At 52.4% G+C, this 21,335-nt stretch overlaps 1 protein-coding gene and 1 long non-coding RNA gene across 2 annotated transcripts in view; one reads left to right on the top strand and one right to left on the bottom strand.

Annotated features, from left to right (window-relative positions):
• The window catches only part of LOC116975010 (short-chain dehydrogenase/reductase family 9C member 7-like), a 65,546-nt gene that overhangs the window by 31,678 nt on the left and 12,533 nt on the right, over window positions 1-21,335 (top strand). The gene's annotated exons all lie outside the window — the stretch shown is intronic.
• LOC116975011 lies at window positions 1,309-20,573 on the bottom strand. Its single transcript, XR_004412509.1, has 3 exons — window positions 20,523-20,573; window positions 19,911-19,913; window positions 1,309-1,320 (listed from the first exon to the last, which is right to left on the bottom strand). It is a non-coding gene; the product is annotated as an uncharacterized LOC116975011 (long non-coding RNA).

Below are 21,335 nucleotides of genomic sequence, written 5' to 3'. Positions count from 1 at the left end.
GTGGGGGAGGGGGGGTGATGGGGTGGGAGGGGAGGAGGGAGGGGTGGGGGGAGAGAGGGGAAAGAGTGGGGAGGGAGAGTGGAGGGGGAAGGGGAGAGGTGGAAGAGTGGGGAGGGAGGAGGAGAGGGGTAGGGGGAAGTGATGGAAGAAGGACAGAGGGGTAGGAGGAAGGGGGCGGGTGGATAGAGGGAAGGGGGTGGGGTAGAGAGGGAAGGGGGGTGGGGGAGAGAGGGATGGGTGGGAGAGGGAGAGGGGTGAAGAGAGGGAACAGGCTGGTACAACATCAAAAAAGCTGGATAAACTCAGCGGGTGCAGCAGCATCTATGGACCGAAGGAAAAGGGCAACGTTTTTGGCCGAAACCCTTCTTCCGGGTTTTGGCCAAAAACGTTGGCCATTCAATTCGCTCCATAGATGCTGCCGCACCCGCTGAGTTTATCCAGCTTTTTTTATGTCTACCTTCGATTTTCCAGCATCTGTAGTTCCTTCTTAAAGACAGAGACTGTGCACGTAAGGTAATGAGGAGGGAGAGGGGGAAGAGTGTGGAGGGAGGGGGAGAGTGGGATGGGAGGGGGAGAGGGGTGGGGGGAGAGAGGGGAAAGAGTGCGGGGGGGGAGGGAGGGGGAGAGGGGTAGCAGGAGTGGTGGAAGAGGGACAGGGGGAGTGGTGGGAGAGGGACAGAGGGGTAGGGGAAGGGGTGGGGGAGAAAGGGGAAGGGAGGGGGAGACAGGGGTGGAGGAGGGAGAGGGGTGTGGTAAGGGGAGAGAAGTGGTCGAGGGAGGGGTAGGGGGAGTGGTGGAAGAGGGACAGAGGGGAAGGGGGCAGGGGAGAGAGGGAAGGGGGTGGGTAGAGAGGGAAGGAGTGGGGGAGAGAGGGACGGGAGGGGTGACGAGAGGGAGAGGGGGAGGAGAGAAGGGGGAGAGAAGTGGAAGAGTGGGGAGGGAGTGGTGGAAGAGGGACGGGGGAGTGGTGGAAGAGGGACAGAGAGGTAGGGGAAGGGGTGGGACAGGGAGGCGAAGAGAGAGGGGTGAGGGAGGGAGAGGGGTGGAGTAGGGGGAGAGAAGTGGAAGAGTGGGGAGGGAGGGGTAGAGGGACTGGTAGAAGAGGGACAGAGGGGTAGGGGAAGGGGGCGGGGGGATAGAGGGATGGGGGTGGGGTAGAGAGGGAAGGGGGGTGGGGGAGAGAGTGATGGGTGGGAGAGGGAGAGGGGTGAGAGGGAAACATAGAAATTAAGTGCAGGAGTAGGCCATTCGGCCCTTCGAGCCTGCACCACCATTCAATATGATCATGGCTGATCATCCAACTCAGTATCCTGTACCTGCCTTCTCTCCATACCCCCTGATCCCTTTAGCCACAAGGGCCACATCTAACTCCCTCTTAAATATAGCCAATAAACTGGCCTCAACTACCTTCTGTGGCAGAGAATTCCACAGATTCACCACTCTCTGTGTGAAAAATGTTTTTCTCATCTCGGTCCTAAAAGATTTAACCCTTATCCTTAAACTGTGACCCCTTGTTCTGGTCTTCCCCAACATCCGGAACAATCTTCCTGCATCTAGCCTGTCCAACCCCTTAAGAATTTTGTACGTTTCTATAAGATCCGCCCTCAATCTTCTAAATTCTAGCGAGTACAAACCGAGTCTATCCAGTCTTTATTCATATGAAAGTCCTGACATCCCAGGAATCAGTCTGGTGAACCTTCAATGTACTCCCTCTATGGCAACAATGTATTTGTGCATTGGGCATTGTGACATCACACGATGGAACGTTCACCATGGGCTGGGGCTCCTGCAAAGGCATATGTAAATAAATCCATTCCGATTGGACATATGTGAACATTGGGCATTGTGACATCACACAATGGAACGTTCATCAGGGGCTGATGCTGGTGCTGCTTCTATTGGTGAGAAGCCAGTTTATTTTTGAAATATTCGGGTGGGGGGGGGGGGGGGGGGGGGGGATGGATTTGATTATAAACATGTACTTAAACACGACGAAATGTAATGAGGGGCGGATACTTAGAAGGAAAAGTGAAATCTCTACCGAAATGGAAAAGATGTCAGCGATTCTGCGTTCTGGTTTCGGAGTTGCAGTGAATCAAAGGAAGAAATGCAGCCGGCAGCCGGCCATGTAAATGGATCCATTCCGATTGGACATCGGCGAGCATTGGGCTTTGTGGTTGGACATCTGCGAGCATTGGGCATTGTGACATCACACGATGGAAACGAATCAAAAGGCAGAAAGGCAGCCGGACGGCAGCCGGTCGGATGGCACGAGAGTTTTATATATTAATAGATAGATAGATAGATAGATAGATAGAAGATAGATAGATAGATAGATGCGACGGCTGATGGGGGGTGGAAGGTGAGGACAAGGGAGACTCTGTCCTTGTTACGAATGGGGGGAGGGGGAGCAAGAGCAGAGCTGTTGGATATCGAGGAGACCCTCGTGAGGGCTTCATCTATAATGGAAGAGGGGAACTGCCATTTCCTAAGGAATGAGGACATCTCCGATGCCCTGGTATGGAAAACCTCATCCTGGGCGCTGATGCGGCGTAGACGGAGGTATTAGGAGTAGGGGATTGAGTCTTTACAGCTCAGGATGTAGATATACAAATGCAGGCTGTGAGTAAAACAATGTGCAGAAATTCAATCAACCTCTTTGATCTTGAGGTGTGACTGTGTGGGAGTTGTAGAGAAATGACTGGTTATTTGCAGGGCAACCATTCAGTTCCCTTGTCCTCATTCAGAACAGTTCAGTAACTCTGCGGGTATGATTGCAGTGGTCTTCTAAAGCAGACAAAGCATAGCTAATAGTACTTTGTACTTACACCCCAGCAGTATAAATATCGACCTCTAACTTCAAGTAACCCTTGCTTTCCCTCTCTCTTCCCTTTACACTGTCTACACAAATATCAAAGTGATTAAGATCTGACCACGATCTACATGGATTCAAATTGTTCATGCTGTAATAATTAATAAAGCTCTTGTTAAATAATGTTCACTCAAGCAAATAATTAGAGTGTGGCGGCTCCCACGGGTCGGGCCATCCTAACTGTCGAACCCCTCGGCACGGGAGTGGTTCAGTCCGGAGGTGGCCCTTAACCAGAGGGTTTAAAGGTAGGGGTTTGGGTGCCATCTTTCTCTCGTGTGGACTTCCCTACAACCGGGAGGAACACAAATAAAGGTGCCTCTCGGAATACCTGACTCCTCTCTTTCGTTTCGAGACCTACGCACCACATTGGTGACCCTGACGCTCCATTGTAGTCATGATGGAGAAAGCAGAAAGCCCTACCACCTCACAGGCCGACCCGGCCTGTCTCTGGACGCGGTCTCTGTTAAATTGCCCACCTTCTGGACCACCCGGCCGCACATCTGGTTCCAGCAGGCGGAGGCCCAATTCAACCTGAGGGGCAGTCGATGCCACCCGCTTCTATTACCTGGTGGGGGCCCTCGACCAGGACACGGTTGAAGAGGTCGCGGACTTCCTCGCAGCCCCCCCGGCCACCGATAAATACCTCAGCCTTAAGGAGCTCCTGCTCCAGATTTATGGACTCAGCAGGATGGAGCGTGCTGCCAGGCTCCTTCATATGGAGGGCCTAGGCGACCGACGGCCATCTAGCCTCCTAAAGGAGATGGTTGCTCTCCTGGATGGGCACACAGTGCCTATTGTTTGAATATACTTACCTCCATCTGCTGCCAGCCTACATCCGTCTTCAGCTCACGAACGCCTCCTTCGCCGACATCAGGGCCCTCAGTAGGCGCGCCGACGCGCTGTGGACGGCGCGCCCTGATGACGTCAACGTGCTGGCCGTCAGCAGACACGGGGACGCGCTGAGGATGACGCGCCCTGATGAGGTCAACGCGCTGGCCGTCGGCAGGCGCACTGATGTCACCCCGGCAGCTCCCGATTTCCTCCCGTGGGGCGGGGGAGTTGTGGAAGGAGTGACAGCTCCAGCCCGGCGGCCTGTAAGATCGCCCCCCGTGTCGGGTACTGCACCTGCAGTCCAGCGCCAGCAAGCTGCAAGTACCACCTACAGGAGGCGCTGGTGCTACTACCATCAGTGCTGGGGTGCTGCAGCACGACAATGCCGCCAACCGTGCACGTTCCCGGGAAATGCCTGGGCCGGCTGCCAAAAGTCCCTGCGGCGGCCGGCCAAATTCACCGCCTCTTCGCCTGGGATCGGCGCTCCGGGACCCGCTTCCACGTCGATACTGGAGCGGAGCTCAGCGTCCTGCCCCCTTCGCTGGCCGACATTCGTTCCGGTAAGCGGGGGGGGGGGCCCGTCCTCACCGCGGTGAATGGCAGCTTCATCCGCACGTATGGAGCGCACATGGTCCCGATCGTGTTCGGCTCCTGCCATTTCTCGTGGCGGTTCACCATTGCTGATGTCTCCCAGGCATTGCTTGGGGCCGACTTCCTCCGGGCGCATTCCCTCCTGGTGGACGTAAGGCGTCAGTGCTTGGTCTACGCCGCTACGATGGAGCCAATCACGTTACGTTTGGATCAGCTGGTGGGACGCTACCTGTCGTCCATGGATTCCCGCTTCGCTCGGATCTTGGTCGCGTTCCCAGATATCCTGACCCCACAGTTTTGGTCATCGACCCCCAGTCACGGAGTGGTACATTTTATACAGACTACCGGCCCACCTATCCACGCACGAGCACGCCGACTGTCGCCGGATAAACTGCATCTGGCAAGGCGGGAATTCCGCACGATGGAGTCCTTGGGGATCGTCCGCGCTTCAAGCAGCCCATGGGCGTCCCCACTCCACATGGTCCCTAACGCAAGCGGGGGCCGGCGACCATGCGAGGATTACCAGCGGCTGAATGCCGCAACAACCGCGGATCGATACCCCGTACCCCACATCCAGGTCTTCACCGCCCATTTGGCTGGGGCTACAATATTTTCCAAAGTGGATCTGGTACGGGGTTATAACCAGAACCCGGTCTACCCGGAGGATGTACCCAAGACGGCGATCATCACGCCGTTCGGACTATATGACTTCACGTGGATGCCGTTCGGCCTCAAGAACGCTGCACAGGCTTTTCAACGCTGATGGACGGGGTGTGCCGCGACCTCGATTTTGTGTTTGTTTACCTAGACGACATCCTGGTGGCCAGCCGCTTGCAGCAGGAGCACTGTCCCCACCTCCGGCAGCTCTGTCAGCGGCTCAGCGAGCATGGCTTGGCTATCAACCTCGCCAAGTGCCGTTTTGGGGTAACTGAGATCGACTTCCTCGGCCACCGCGTGACTTCGCAAGGACAGGGTCGACGCCATCCGGCGGTTTTCCCGCCCACGTACAGTGCGCGGCCTGCAGGAGTTTGTCGGGATGGTGGCATTTTATCATAGTTTTGTGCCATCTGCAGCCCACATTATGCGGCCGCTGTATCAACTTCTGGCGGGTGGGCAGCATAAGAACATCGAGTGGACCCACGAGGCGGTGGCAGCATTTGGCGGCGCGAAGGAGGCCCTTGCTCGGGCCGTACTGCTGGTGCACCCGCGGGAAGATGCCCCAACTGCTCTCACGGTGGAGGCCTCGGAGTCGGCGGTTGGTGCCGTGCTGGAGCAACTGACGGACGGAGGATGGCGGCCCCTGGCCTTCTTCAACCGGCACCTCAACCGCGCGCAGACCAAATACAGCGTGTTCAACGCGAGCTCACCGGCGATTCGACCATCTCCACGGGGACATTGTGCGGCCTCTTCCGCCGTCCCGGGGCACCACCCACCTCCTCACGATGGGTGGCCGGAGGCCGGAGGTCATTCCGCTGGCCGACACTTCTACAGCTACATGCGCTCGTGCGTTGTCCGCGCCCTGGATTGCTCGCTTCGGGGTGCCGGCGCACATCTCCTCGGACCGGGGGCATAGTTCACCTCCGAGCTGTGGTCGGCCATGGCTCGCTTGCTAGGGGTGCGGCTGCACCACACCACGGCTTATCACCCGCAAGCTAACGTCTGGTGGAGAGGTTCCACCGGCAGCTCAAGGCAGCGCTGAAGGCGCGACTCTGCGGCCCGGACTGGAAGGACGAGTTGCCGTGGGTCATGCTGGGCATTCGGACTGTTTCTAAAGATGACTTGGCCTCATCATCAGCGGAGCTCGTGTACGGGTCGCCACTCACGGTGCCCGGGGAGTTCGTGTCGTCGGCGCCGGGGCAGCAGGGAACGCCCTCATCCACCTTAAAGCGCCTTCGCGAGCGAATTGGCAGGCTCACACCCGTCCCGACGTCCTGCCATGGGACATTTCGCCCGCATGTACCATCAGCCCTCCGGGACTGCCCATACGTTTTCCTGCGCCGTGATGCCCACCGGACGCCACTCCAGAGGCCATACGAGGGCCAGTTCCGGGTGCTGGAACACGGGCAGACGACCTTTGTGCTGGACATGGGGGGCCGGCCGGAGGCCGTGTCGATTGACCGGTTGTAGCCGGCACACCTGGACATTGGCCAGCCGGTGCTGGTTGCTCAACCTCGGCCTCGAGGGCGCCCCCCTTCACAGCTCCCTCCGCCTGTCACTCCACCTGTCCCCCCGCCGGTCCCTCGACCTATCCCTCGACCTGTCCCTCCACCTATGCCTACGCCAGCCCCACGATCGGCTGACTTCCACACGCGGGCCGGCCGGGTCGTGCACCCCGCCGGTGCATTTCGTACCTCGGGTTCTGGGGGGGGGGGTCCTGTGGCGGCTCCTAAATGTCAGGCCATCCTAACTGTCGAACCCCTCGGCACGGGAGTAGTTCAGTCCGGAGGCGGCCCTTAACCAGAGGGTTTAAAGGCTGGGGTTTGGGTGCCATCTTTCTCTCGTGTGGACTTCCCAACAACCGGGAGGAACACAAATAAAGGTGCCTCTCGATATACCTGACTCCTCTCTTTCGTTTCGAGACCTACGCACCACAAGAACAAGATTATTCCACCAAGATAGACTACTGAGGCCCAAAGCAAATTGGAGGACCAGTCCCTCACATTTAACTTGGGCAGCTTACACCCCAGCGGTATGAATATAATTTCTCTAACTTCAAGTAACCCTTGTTTTCCCTCTTTCTCCATCCGTCCCGCTTCCTAATTCTCCACCCAGTCTGACTGTCCTTCCTGATTAAATTTTATCTCTGTATGCTTCGTTGTCACCTTCACCGAACTAACAATGATTTATTCTAAATTTTCCTTGAACTTCACCCCCTTTCATCTCGTTTTCACACCTTACCCTTCCATATCTCTGTCTCCTTTTCCCGACTCTCAGTCTGAAGAAGGGTCTTGACCCGAAATGTCACCCTTTCCTTCTCTCCAGAGATGCTGCCTGTCCCGATGAGTTACTCCAGTATTTTGTGTCTATCTTCAGTGTAAACCTACATCTGCAGTTCCTTCTTACACAGTAGTTTGTGCACGTTTGGGTAGGAGGGAAATCTGTTTATGAAGTGCAAGACGTGTTCTACGCCTTCATTAGTCAGAGGGTGGTGAATCTGTGGAGGCTAATGGGTATTATTAAGGTGGCGGCCTTAATTATTAAGAACGTCGAGTGGACCCACGAGGCGGTGGCAGCATTTGGCGGCGCGAAGGAGGCCCTTGCTCGGGCCGTACTGCTGGTGCACCCGCGGGAAGATGCCCCAACTGCTCTCACGGTGGAGGCCTCGGAGTCGGCGGTTGGTGCCGTGCTGGAGCAACTGACGGACGGAGGATGGCGGCCCCTGGCCTTCTTCAACCGGCACCTCAACCGCGCGCAGACCAAATACAGCGTGTTCAACGCGAGCTCACCGGCGATTCGACCATCTCCACGGGGACATTGTGCGGCCTCTTCCGCCGTCCCGGGGCACCACCCACCTCCTCACGATGGGTGGCCGGAGGCCGGAGGTCATTCCGCTGGCCGACACTTCTACAGCTACATGCGCTCGTGCGTTGTCCGCGCCCTGGATTGCTCGCTTCGGGGTGCCGGCGCACATCTCCTCGGACCGGGGGCATAGTTCACCTCCGAGCTGTGGTCGGCCATGGCTCGCTTGCTAGGGGTGCGGCTGCACACACACCACGGCTTATCACCCGCAAGCTAACGTCTGGTGGAGAGGTTCCACCGGCAGCTCAAGGCAGCGCTGAAGGCGCGACTCTGCGGCCCGGACTGGAAGGACGAGTTGCCGTGGGTCATGCTGGGCATTCGGACTGTTTCTAAAGATGACTTGGCCTCATCATCAGCGGAGCTCGTGTACGGGTCGCCACTCACGGTGCCCGGGGAGTTCGTGTCGTCGGCGCCGGGGCAGCAGGGAACGCCCTCATCCACCTTAAAGCGCCTTCGCGAGCGAATTGGCAGGCTCACACCCGTCCCGACGTCCTGCCATGGGACATTTCGCCCGCATGTACCATCAGCCCTCCGGGACTGCCCATACGTTTTCCTGCGCCGTGATGCCCACCGGACGCCACTCCAGAGGCCATACGAGGGCCAGTTCCGGGTGCTGGAACACGGGCAGACGACCTTTGTGCTGGACATGGGGGGCCGGCCGGAGGCCGTGTCGATTGACCGGTTGTAGCCGGCACACCTGGACATTGGCCAGCCGGTGCTGGTTGCTCAACCTCGGCCTCGAGGGCGCCCCCCTTCACAGCTCCCTCCGCCTGTCACTCCACCTGTCCCCCCGCCGGTCCCTCGACCTATCCCTCGACCTGTCCCTCCACCTATGCCTACGCCAGCCCCACGATCGGCTGACTTCCACACGCGGGCCGGCCGGGTCGTGCACCCCGCCGGTGCGTTTCGTACCTCGGGTTCTGGGGGGGGGGTCCCTGTGGCGGCTCCTAAATGTCAGGCCATCCTAACTGTCGAACCCCTCGGCACGGGAGTAGTTCAGTCCGGAGGCGGCCCTTAACCAGAGGGTTTAAAGGCTGGGGTTTGGGTGCCATCTTTCTCTCGTGTGGACTTCCCAACAACCGGGAGGAACACAAATAAAGGTGCCTCTCGATATACCTGACTCCTCTCTTTCGTTTCGAGACCTACGCACCACAAGAACAAGATTATTCCACCAAGATAGACTACTGAGGCCCAAAGCAAATTGGAGGACCAGTCCCTCACATTTAACTTGGGCAGCTTACACCCAGCGGTATGAATATAATTTCTCTAACTTCAAGTAACCCTTGTTTTCCCTCTTTCTCCATCCGTCCCGCTTCCTAATTCTCCACCCAGTCTGACTGTCCTTCCTGATTAAATTTTATCTCTGTATGCTTCGTTGTCACCTTCACCGAACTAACAATGATTTATTCTAAATTTTCCTTGAACTTCACCCCCTTTCATCTCGTTTTCACACCTTACCCTTCCATATCTCTGTCTCCTTTTCCCGACTCTCAGTCTGAAGAAGGGTCTTGACCCGAAATGTCACCCTTTCCTTCTCTCCAGAGATGCTGCCTGTCCCGATGAGTTACTCCAGTATTTTGTGTCTATCTTCAGTGTAAACCTACATCTGCAGTTCCTTCTTACACAGTAGTTTGTGCACGTTTGGGTAGGAGGGAAATCTGTTTATGAAGTGCAAGACGTGTTCTACGCCTTCATTAGTCAGAGGGTGGTGAATCTGTGGAGGCTAATGGGTATTATTAAGGTGGCGGCCTTAATTATTAAGAACGTCGAGTGGACCCACGAGGCGGTGGCAGCATTTGGCGGCGCGAAGGAGGCCCTTGCTCGGGCCGTACTGCTGGTGCACCCGCGGGAAGATGCCCCGTCTGCTCTCACGGTGGACGCCTCGGAGTCGGCGGTTGGTGCCGTGCTGGAGCAACTGACGGACGGAGGTTGGCGGCCCCTGGCCTTCTTCAGCCGGCACCTCAACCGCGCGCAGACCAAATACAGCGCGTTCAATCGCGAGCTCCTGGCTCTGTACCTGGCAGTGCGCCACTTCCGCTACTTCCTGGAGGGCCGACCGTTCACAAGCCACTCACTTTCACCCTGGCGGAGGTTTCCGATCCCTGGTCCACACGACAGCAGCGACAATTGCCCTACATTTCTGAATATACCACATCCATCTACTACGTCGAGGGGAAAGAGAACCGGGTGGCCGACGCATTGTCCCGCCCCGCTATCGACGTCGTTTTCGAGGTGGCGACCGGAATTGACTATTCTGCCCTGGCGGAGGCACAGCTCACGGACGGTCACCCTTTCCTTCTCTCCAGAGATGCTGTCTTCCCGAAGAGTTACTCCAGTATTTTGTGTCTATCTTCAGTGTAAACCTGCATCTGCAGTTCCTTCTTACACAGTAGTTTGTGCACGTTTGGGTAGGAAGGAAATCTGTTTATGAAGCGCAAGACGTGTTCTACGCCTTCATTAGTCAGAGGGTGGTGAATCTGTGGAGGCCAAGTCAATGGGTATTATTAAGGTGGACATTGATGGATTAGTGATCAGTACGGGTGTCAGGGTTCTGAGGAGAATGGGGTTGAGATGGAAAGATAGATTAGCCATGATCGAATGGCAGAGTAGTCTTGGTGGGCCAAATGGCCTAATTCTGCTTCTCTTTATGGCACGGTGGCGCAGTGGTACAGTTGCTGTGTCACAGCTCCAGACACCTGTGTTTGCTCCTGGCTACGGGTGCTGCCTGTACGGAGTTTGTACTTGTGACCTGCATGGGTTTTCTCCGGGTGCTCTGGTTTCCTCCTACATTCCAAAGACGTGCAGGTTTGTAGGTTAATTAGCCTCTGTAAATTGTAAAATGTCCCTAGTATGTATGATAGTGTTAGTTTGCATCGCTGATCAGCATGGACTCGGTCTATTTCCGCGCTGTATTTCTAAATTAAACAAAACATTTGAATTAATGAACTCATGACACTTGTCTCATGGCACTGTCAGGCAGCAACTCGACCACTGTGCCCCCTTGGATTTAGGTTTATGTTTATTATAGTTCCGTGTACTGAGGCGCAGTGAAAACCTTGGTGGTTGCACACTACAACAAAACTAATTTTAGATCACGGGCCGGATTGGGCAAAATGCGACTTCATGCGGGCCGGATCAGTTGTGAACGGGCGAACGCACGCGCGCGTCCTCCCACACCCAGGGCCGGATTTAGATGAAGAGAGGCGTTAAGCTATTTCATTTGTGAGGTCCCCCCCCTTCCCAATCCCCCACCCCCACGAATAGAGGACCACGACTACCTAACAGTGACAGTGTGACATTTTTAGATCCTACTGTATGTTGTCATTAAACAGTTGGTTTTAAAATACATATTGGATTCATCGCGGAGCGGGCAATTCCTTACCTGGATCGCCGTTTGAAGCTCTGGGGTGTTGGGCCTGCTGCTTCAACATCGTGGAGCTGTGGCTTGCGGAGCTCCCAGCCTCGGGCCACGCTGATTTCAACATCCTTTTGTCGAGGGCTGCCAGCATGAATCCACCCAGCTCAGCTTGTGGACTTCGGGATCCGCGGTCTCCGGTACGAAGTGGCCGATTCGGAAGTCGAAGCCGCTGAAAATGTTCTCCCCCTTCCGACATCGGATGGTGACCCCCTAATTTCATTGCACCAATTGGTGCATGTGACATTAAGTGTTTCTTGAATTGAATCTTGAATATTAAGAAATAATGAAACTACAAATACACTAAGAGCAAAAATGTTTTTTTCCCGCCTTCTTCATAGCAAATCATCCAGAAGTTCGCCAAGATCTGTTTGTCTAAGTTTGTCACTCTCAATGCACAGAATGCTCAGTGCAGACAACCTCTCTTGAGACATTGTGGACCTTAATTCATTTTTAATACCACACCTGGAGTATTGCGTACAGTTCTGGTCTCCTAATCTGAGGAAAGACATTCTTGCAACAGAGGGAGTACAGAGAAGGTTCACCAGACTGATTCCTGGGATGGCAGGACTTTCATATGAAGAAAGACTGGATAGACTCGGCTTGTACTCGCTAGAATTTAGAAGATTGAGGGGGGATCTTATAGAAACTTACAAAATTCTTAAGGGGTTGGACAGGCTAGATGCAGGAAGATTGTTCCCGATGTTGGGGAAGTCCAGAACAAGGGGTCACAGTTTAAGGATAAGGGGGAAATCTTTTAGGACCGAGATGAGGAAAACATTTTTTACACAGAGAGTGGTGAATCTCTGGAATTCTCTGCCACAGAAGGTAGTTGAGGCCAGTTCATTAGCTATATTTAAGAGGGAGTTAGATGTGGCCCTTGTGGCTAAAGGGATCAGGGGGTATGGAGAGAAGGCAGGTACAGGATACTGAGTTGGATGATCAGTCATGATCATATTGAATGGCGGTGCAGGCTCAAAGGGCCGAATAGCCTACTCCGGCACCTATTTTCAATGTTTCTATGAGATGAGAAAATCATTTTTTACACAGAGAGTGGTGAATCTGTGGAATTCTCTGCCACAGAAGGTAGTTGAGGCCAGTTCATTGGCTAGATTTAAGAGGGAGTTAGATGTGGCTAAAGGGATCAGGGGGTATGGAGAGAAGGCAGGTACAGGATACTGAGTTGGATGATCAGCCATGATCATATTGAATGGCGGTGCAGGCTCGAAGAGCTGAATGGCCTACTCCTGCACCTATTTTCTGTTTCTATCAACAGTTCAACGCCTTGCTGAATTTCTTGCTTCGATGCGGTCAGATTAGCAAGAAAGGAAAACTGTTGTGCAACTTCACCGTACACAGTACCTCTTCTTTTTAAAGGTACACAAAATTGCTGGGGAAACTCAGTGGGTGCAGCAGCATCTATGGAGCGAAGGAAATAGGCGACGTTTCGGGGTTCGGCCCGAAACGTCGCCTATTTCCTTCGCTCCATAGATGCTGCTGCACCCGCTGAGTTTCCCCAGCAATTTTGTGTACCTTCGATATTCCAGCATCTGCAGTTCCCTTTTGAACACCTCTTCTTTTTAAATTGGTTTCAGTGCATCTCATATCGGAATAAAGGATTTTATCCTAAACTTATGTCTTGAAGAGAGTTTATCTAAAGCACTAGGACCAGAGGCACTTCCATCATTTCCTTGCCATTTCCTTACTCTTTGTCTTCCTTTGACAGTTCTGTAGTTAACATCTGGCAAGGTGGCCTTTGCTTGTTGCTCAAGCTCATCACAATCTTCTCTAATTTTGTTTACAAAATCCTGAAGTAAACTGTACAAACTTGCACAAGTACTCAATAACAGTTTGGTTTTCTGAATGGCTTTGTTGACCTTGTGGAAATAACCTAGCAGACGGGTCAAAGAATGCAGCATAAACACAAATTCCAGTTCTTCCATTTTCTGCAAAAGATTGTTAGCTTGAAGCCTGGTATCACCCTTCACATTATCATCAGAGTACAAATGACTGAGGGCATCAGTGATAGCGCTGTAACTTTCCAAAATAGCTTTTGTGGCTTTTGCTTGTGCCTCCCGTTGGGTACTATTTCTTAAAGGATTGTTCCTTATTGACCATTATATTGCAAAACCTGATTCAAATCTGAATTAAATCTACTTGAAAAAGGCTAACATAACAAAACAAACTTCTTAATAAACAGACAACTCACAAAGCAGTTTGGTAGACCAATTCAAAACTTTCTAATTATCGGCCGATGGAAGTGGCAAGGAAAACAAACCCCAGCCAAGTGAACAACACAGATAATTGGCTGTCCTCTCTCCACTTCCCTGAACACAGAATTACATAGTATTGTATACTGTTGAGGCGGTTGATGTGCCGCCGGCAGTTTAAAATAAAATGGTCTAAGGCCGGAAGATGGCCATGAAGGGGGGGTCCAAGAGGAGGGGGTCCGTTGGAGACGGGAGAAGGGATCATCAATGGGGGCGAGGGCTCCTTCCCATGGAAGAACGGTGTGAGGCGATGTCTGGTGGGGGTGGTGGGTGGTCAGGGGATAGGGGGGTATGAGGACTGTAGTGTGGGTGAGGAAGAGCTGGGGTCACATGGTTTGAGGGGAATGGGGAAGACCCAGTGGAACAGCCACTAAGGTTACCAGTGTTGGGGGGACTAACACCAGGACCCAGCGCAGTCAAACCCAGGGGAGTGGGAATCTGCAGCGTGGAAACTTTAGGCCCGGTGCTGAATCCAGGCTGCAGGTAAGGCGACGGCTGTGGGCTGCTGGAGGGCGGTGGAGTGGCGAGGGTCGGCGGGAAAAACCTGGGAGGTCCCGGTGGGCGGGTGGACGGTGGGGAGGAGAGGTTCGACGAGTCCAGAACTGCTGTAGCTTTGGGAGCAACAACAGCAGCAGCAGGAGGAGATTAGCAAGAGATACGACTGATTGGCTCTAGCCCAAGTGGGAGGAGAGAAGTGAAAACAGTTTAAGTACAGGTCAAGGACAGGCAGACTTGACTCAGAACTGCTGTAGCTTTGGGAGCAACAACAACAGCAGCAGCAAAAGGAGATTAGCAAGAGATACGACTGATTGGCTCTAGCCCAAGTGGGAGGAGAGAAGTGAAAACAGTTTAAGTACAGGTCAAGGACAGGCAGACTTGACTCAGAACTGCTGTAGCTTTGGGAGCAACAACAGCAGCAGCAGAAGGAGATTAGCAAGAGATACGACTGATTGGCTCTAGCCCAAGTGGGAGGAGAGAAGTGAGTCAGTGCTGGGAAAACAGCTGAAAACTGAGGAATTTGGTTTGTAAATTGGTAAATCAGGCAATTTATCAGTCAATTTAAGTAAGACTGCTCTTAAGGAGCGGCAGTGAGTGAGCGCCCTGTGAGAAAAGTGTGAGTCTTTGGCTCGAGAGTCTTCGGAGAGGAGGCTGAGGAGAGGAGACTACGCAAAACACTGCAGAGGGAGAGACGAAAGAAGGAGATGTCAGGCAAGCTGATTCAGTGTGATGCTTGCAGTATGTGGGAGGTCAAGGACACCGCTGGTGCCTCTGGCTGCTACAAATGCGAAAAGTGCATCCAGGTAGAGCTCCTGAAGGGCCGTGTTGGGGAACTGGAGAAGCAAGTGGATGACCTCCGGTTCGTCCGAGAAACGGAGTCGTTCCTCGACAAGTCTTACAGTACGATTGTTACACCTAAGGTACTGGAAGAGAGAAGGTGGGAGACAGTGAGAACGGGAGGGAAGCTTGGAATGCCAACAGCCCCGGGTGTTGTACCTCTTGTGCACAGGTTCACCCACTTAGAAGCTGTCGGGACAGAAGAGGTGTTTACACTGGGCGGCGGACTGGCTTGTGATGCGAATAGGGCTGTTGAGCCAAAACCAAAAAGGCCTAAGGCAGGCAACGCCATTGTAGTAGGAGACTCCATTGTGAGAGGTACGGACAGGGGTTTCTGCGGCAACAGACGGGATGCGAGGATGATGTGCTGCCTTCCTGGTGCCAGGATCCAGGATGTCACGGACAGAGTGCAGAAAATCCTCAAGGGCGAAGGTGAACATCCGGAAGTGGTAGTGCATGTCGGCACAAACGATGTCGGAAAGAAGGGGATGAATATTCTGCAGCGCGACTTTAGAGAGCTCGGAAAAATGCTGAAAAGCAGGACCTCCAGGGTTGTTATCTCCGGTTTGCTTCCAGTTCCTCGTGCTGGCGAGAGCAGGAACAGGGAGATACGGGACCTGAACGTGTGGCTGAGGAACTGGTGCACGGGGCAGGGATTTAGATTCTTAGATCACTGGGATCTGTTTTGGGGTAAGGGGGAACTGTACAAAAGGGACGGATTGCATCTTAACAGGTGTGGGACTAGCATTCTGGCAGGCAGGTTTGCCACTGCTACACGGGTGGTTTTAAACTGAATAAGGGGGGTGGGGTGTCGAATGGGCTAGTGGAGGATGGAGTTAAAGGGAAAGGGTTTCTTAAATGTGTGAGCGTAGAGACAGAGGGGTGTAAAATGAGGGTAGAAGCAATAGGTAGCAAGGTGAAAAGTAAAAGTGGCAGGCCGGAAAATCCAGGGCAAAAATCAAAAAGGGCCACTTTTCAACAAAATTTTATAAGGGGTAAGAGTGTTGTAAAAACAAGCCTGAAGGCTTTGTGTCTCAATGAAAGGAGCATTCGTAATAAGGTGGATGAGTTGAATGTGCAGATAGCTATTAATGACTATGATATAGTTGGGATCACGGAGACATGGCTCCAGGGTGACCAAGGCTGGGAGCTGAACATCCAGGGATATTCAATATTCAGGAGGGATAGAGAGAAAGGAAAAGGAGGTGGGGTAGCGTTGCTGATTAGAGAGGAGATTAACGCAATGGAAAGGAAGGACATTAGTTTGCAGGATGTGGAATCGGTATGGGTAGAGCTGCGAAACACTAAGGGGCAGAAAACGCTGGTGGGTGTTGTGTACAGGCCACCTAACAGTAGTAGTGAAGTTGGAGATGGTATCAAACAGGAAATTAGAAATGCGTGCGACAAAGGCAAAACCGTTATAATGGGTGACTTCAATCTACATATATATTGGGTGAATCAAATTGGCAGGGGTGCTGAGGAAGAGGATTTTTTGGAATGTATGCGGGATAGTTATCTAAATCAACATGTAGAGGAACCAACGAGAGAGCAGGCTATTTTAGACTGGGTATTGAGTAATGAGGAAGGGTTAGTTAGCAGTCTTGTTGTACGTGCCCCCTTGGGCAAGAGTGACCATAATATGGTTGAGTTCTTCATTAGGATGGAGAGTGACATTGTTAATTCAGAAACAATGGTTCTGAACTTAAAGAAAGGTAACTTTGAGGGTATGAGACGTGAATTGGCCAAGATTGACTGGCAATTAATTCTAAAAGGGTTGACGGTGGATATGCAATGGAAGACATTTAAAGACTGCATGGATGAACTACAAAAATTGTTCATCCCAGTTTGGCAAAAGAATAAATCAGGGAAGGTAGTGCATCCGTGGATAACAAGGGAAATCAGGGATAGTATCAAAGCGAAGGATGATGCGTACAAATTAGCCAGAAAAAGCAGCATACCGGAGGACTGGGAGAAATTCAGAGACCAGCAGAGGAGGACAAAGGGCTTAATTAGGAAAGGAAAAATAGATTATGAAAGAAAACTGGCAGGGAACATAAAAACTGACTGCAAAAGTTTTTATAGATATGTGAAAAGAAAGAAATTAGTTAAAACAAATGTAGGTCCTTTGCAGTCAGAAACGGGTGAGTTGATCATGGGGAACAAGGATATGGCGGACCAATTGAATAACTACTTTGGTTCCGTCTTCACTAAGGAAGACATAAATAATCTGCCGGAAATAGCAGGGGACCGCGGGTCAAAGGAGTTGGAGGAATTGAGTGAAATCCAGGTTAGCCGGGAAGTGGTGTTGGGTAAATTAAATGGATTAAAGGCCGATAAATCCCCAGGGCCAGATAGGCTGCATCCCAGAGTACTTAAGGAAGTAGCTCCAGAAATAGTGGATGCATTAGTAATAATCTTTCAAAACTCTTTAGATTCTGGAGTAGTTCCTGAGGATTGGCGGGTAGCAAACGTAACCCCACTTTTTAAGAAGGGAGGGAGAGAGAAAACGGGGAATTATAGACCAGTTAGTCTAACATCGGTAGTGGGGAAACTGCTAGAGTCAGTTATTAAAGATGGGATAGCAGCACATTTGGAAAGTGGTGAAATCATTGGACAAAGTCAGCATGGATTTACAAAAGGTAAATCATGTCTGACGAATCTTATAGAATTTTTCGAGGATGTAACTAGTAGCGTGGATAGGGGAGAACCAGTGGATGTGGTGTATCTGGACTTCCAGAAGGCTTTCGACAAGGTCCCACATAAGAGATTAGTTTACAAACTTAAAGCACACGGCATTGGGGGTTCAGTATTGATGTGGATAGAGAACTGGCTGGCAAACAGGAAGCAAAGAGTAGGAGTAAACGGGTCCTTTTCACAATGGCAGGCAGTGACTAGTGGGGTACCGCAAGGCTCAGTGCTGGGACCCCAGCTATTTACAATATATATTAATGATCTGGATGAGGGAATTGAAGGCAATATCTCCAAGTTTGCGGATGACACTAAGCTGGGGGGCAGTGTTAGCTGTGAGGAGGATGCTAGGAGACTGCAAGGTGACTTGGATAGGCTGGGTGAGTGGGCAAATGTTTGGCAGATGCAGTATAATGTGGATAAATGTGAGGTTATCCATTTTGGTGGCAAAAACAGGAAAGCAGACTATTATCTAAATGGTGGCCGACTAGGAAAAGGGGAGATGCAGCGAGACCTGGGTGTCATGGTACACCAGTCATTGAAAGTGGGCATGCAGGTGCAGCAGGCAGTGAAGAAAGTGAATGGTATGTTAGCTTTCATAGCAAAAGGATTTGAGTATAGGAGCAGGGAGGTTCTACTGCAGTTGTACAGGGTCTTGGTGAGACCACACCTGGAGTATTGCGTACAGTTTTGGTCTCCAAATCTGAGGAAGTACATTATTGCCATAGAGGGAGTGCAGAGAAGGTTCACCAGACTGATTCCTGGGATGTCAGGACTGTCTTATGAAGAAAGACTGGATAGACTTGGTTTATACTCTCTAGAATTTAGGAGATTGAGAGGGGATCTTATAGAAACTTACAAAATTCTTAAGGGGTTGGACAGGCTAGATGCAGGAAGATTGCTCCCGATGTTGGGGAAGTCCAGGACAAGGGGTCACAGCTTAAGGATAAGGGGGAAATCCTTTAAAACCGAGATGAGAAGAACTTTTTTCACACAGAGAGTGGTGAATCTCTGGAACTCTCTGCCACAGAGGGTAGTCGAGGCCAGTTCATTGGCTATATTTAAGAGGGAGTTAGATGTGGCCCTTGTGGCTAAGGGGATCAGAGGGTATGGAGAGAAGGCAGGTACGGGATACTGAGTTGGATGATCAGCCATGATCATATTGAATGGCGGTGCAGGCTCGAAGGGCCGAATGGCCTACTCCTGCACCTAATTTCTATGTTTCTATGTTTCTATGAGGTGGGTAGGCCCGGTGCGGCGGTGAGGTGGGTACGCCTGGTGCGGCAGTGAGGTGAGTAGTCCCCCGGTACGGCGGCGAGGTGGGTAGGCCCCCGGTAGGGTGGCGAGGTGGGTAGGCCCGTTGCGGCTGCGAGGTGGGTCGGGCCCCGGTACGGCGGCGAGATTTTGCGGGGGGGGAAAAGGGTTAAATAAACTACATACCTTTTGCTTTGTCCTGCATTTCCAATGATCCAAGGATCTGTGGAGCAAATTCCTCTCCACAACAAATATATACCTCACATGCATTTTAATCCCTCCCCCCGCCCCCCTCCACATCACCAAAGCCTCCGGAATCGCAAGCACAACGCCACCGATGGTAGATTTTGTAACAACGCCACCATCTCAAATGTTTAACATACCTTGGTGCAGCGAGCAGAGGTCCTCCTAGATCTCGAGGCCCTATGTTTAAGCTTATCTAGTTTATATGTAATTCTGGCCCTGCCCACACCTTTCGTTGCTTTTGTTTTTCAACTTGCTCTCATGTGCCTCAGACTCTATAACTACAATGTGTTTCACTTTACGAATTTTGTTTCTTATGAAGATTGCCAAGCAAGCATTACTTTTATGATTGGTATTAACTTACAGTCGTAGGTTACAAGGAAGTTGTGATGAGAGAAAAATCAATGCTATTTTGGCTAAGATTGTTTTGGGAGCAACACCCTTTCCATTAATAAACCATTTGAAATTGAACATTAGCAGACACAAATGCAGACCGAACAAAACAAATTGTAAATGTCGGCTACACAACTACACCTCATTTTTATTTTAGCCTGCTTCCAGTAATCAAACTCAGACAATGAACACAGTTGGCCTCTAATTTTTATTGGAGTGATCACATTTACAATAATAGAAGTCAGAAAATGAATGAATCACAATATTATGGCACTCAATATTTCATAATGCATTTGCTTACATGTCGCAGTACATGGAACAGTGTCACTCATTTTTCATTTGTTGCTTCCCTTGACATCTCTTGGCTTTAACCAGCCAGTCAACATCGGGGGTACACAAAATTGCTGGGGAAACTCAGCGGGTGCAGCAGCATCTATGGAGCGAAGGAAATAGGCGACGTTTCGGGCCGAAACCCTTCTTCAGACTTCTTCAGTTTCACAACCTTACTCCAGTCAACATCGGGGACCAGTTTCTGGGCAGTTGTGATTTTCATGTCATTTAGATGTCTGTGTGTCAGCTGCGAGCGCAGTTTGGATTTGTTAATGTTCATTATGGAGAGGTGTTTGGTCTGGGGGGGTGTTGGGTCTGAGAGGGTGTCTGGAATAGGGGAAGGTGAGTGGTCTGGGGGCTGTCTGGCCTGGGGGGAGGGTGTGACTGGTTTGGGGGGATGGGGGGTGATGCGCTGTCTGGTATGGGGAGGGGGATGTCTAGTCTGGGGGGGAGGGGGATGCCTAGTCTGGGGGGTGTCTGGTCTAGGGGGATGTCTGGTCTGGGGGGGTGTCTGGTCTGGGGGGGTGGGCAGTGTTGGGTCTGGAGTGAGAGTGTGTGTGGTTTGGAGGGGAGGAGGGGGTGCCGGGTCTGGGGGGGGGGGTGAGCAGGTGTCTAGTCTTGCGGGAGGGAGGCGTCTGGTCTGGGGAGGTGTCTGGTCTGAAGGGGTGTCTGGCCTAAAGGGGTGTTGGGGATGGGGTGTCTGGTCTGGGGGGGGGATTGTCTGGTCTGGGGAAGAAAGGGGGTGGCTGGTCCGGAAGGGGGGGGCGACGCGAAGACTCACCTGCTGGCAGGCGGTGTCCGGAGGGACACTGCGATCCACCCCGAGGGTCAGGAGCGGTCTCCATCAGCGCAGTGAGCAAGGCAGTCGCTGATGGCGATGGCGATGATGAGCCGGGTGCTGGGAGCGTCCATGGCGGCGCCGGGTGGGGGGCGCCCAACCGCCAGCGCAATTCAAACTGCGGCGGCGCGGCCTCGCGCTCCCTCTCCCGCCGCGCGCGCAGTGGTCCCCGCTCGCCGTCGCATGGGCGCGCAATGGTTGCCGCCCGCGGGAGCAAAGATACGAGAGGAGCTAACCTTTGCGCGGGAGCGCATCCCAGGTTCCGCTCGAGGCGCCGCCGCCCGCATCAAGTGAAGGGTTTAATTGTCAAATGTTCATTCTCACCTCTGGCATGCCGCCTGTCCCACTCAGCTACTCCAGCATTTGTCCGTCTATCTTCGGTGTACAATGTACAGATACATAATAAATAGTCCTGAATATACTTTATTTCCCCCAAATCATCCCGCGGGCCCCTTTCGAGTTTGACACCCCTGCTCTACAATCAGATGATACTAAACATAAATACAATCAAGTTAAAATCAAGTACAGTAGGTAGAGCAAAGGGGAAGTTGCAGAGTGCAGAATATAGTTCTCAGCATTGCAGCACATCAGTTCCAGGGAACAATGTCCAATGTTCACAATGGGGTAGAGGTGAATAAGCGAGTTCGGTATTCCGACTGCCCATGCCCAGGTCATAGGTCACTATGCATAAACATTGCTGTAAAGCAGTGGAGCTGTGTACATACACATTCATTTCTTCCGATTTTACCAGCTTTG

Source organism: Amblyraja radiata, chromosome 7 (genome assembly GCF_010909765.2).
Source record: "Amblyraja radiata isolate CabotCenter1 chromosome 7, sAmbRad1.1.pri, whole genome shotgun sequence".
Classification (NCBI taxonomy): domain Eukaryota; kingdom Metazoa; phylum Chordata; class Chondrichthyes; order Rajiformes; family Rajidae; genus Amblyraja; species Amblyraja radiata.
Note: the sequence above shows the minus strand (reverse complement) of the source record. Positions and strands in the feature narration are given on the sequence as shown.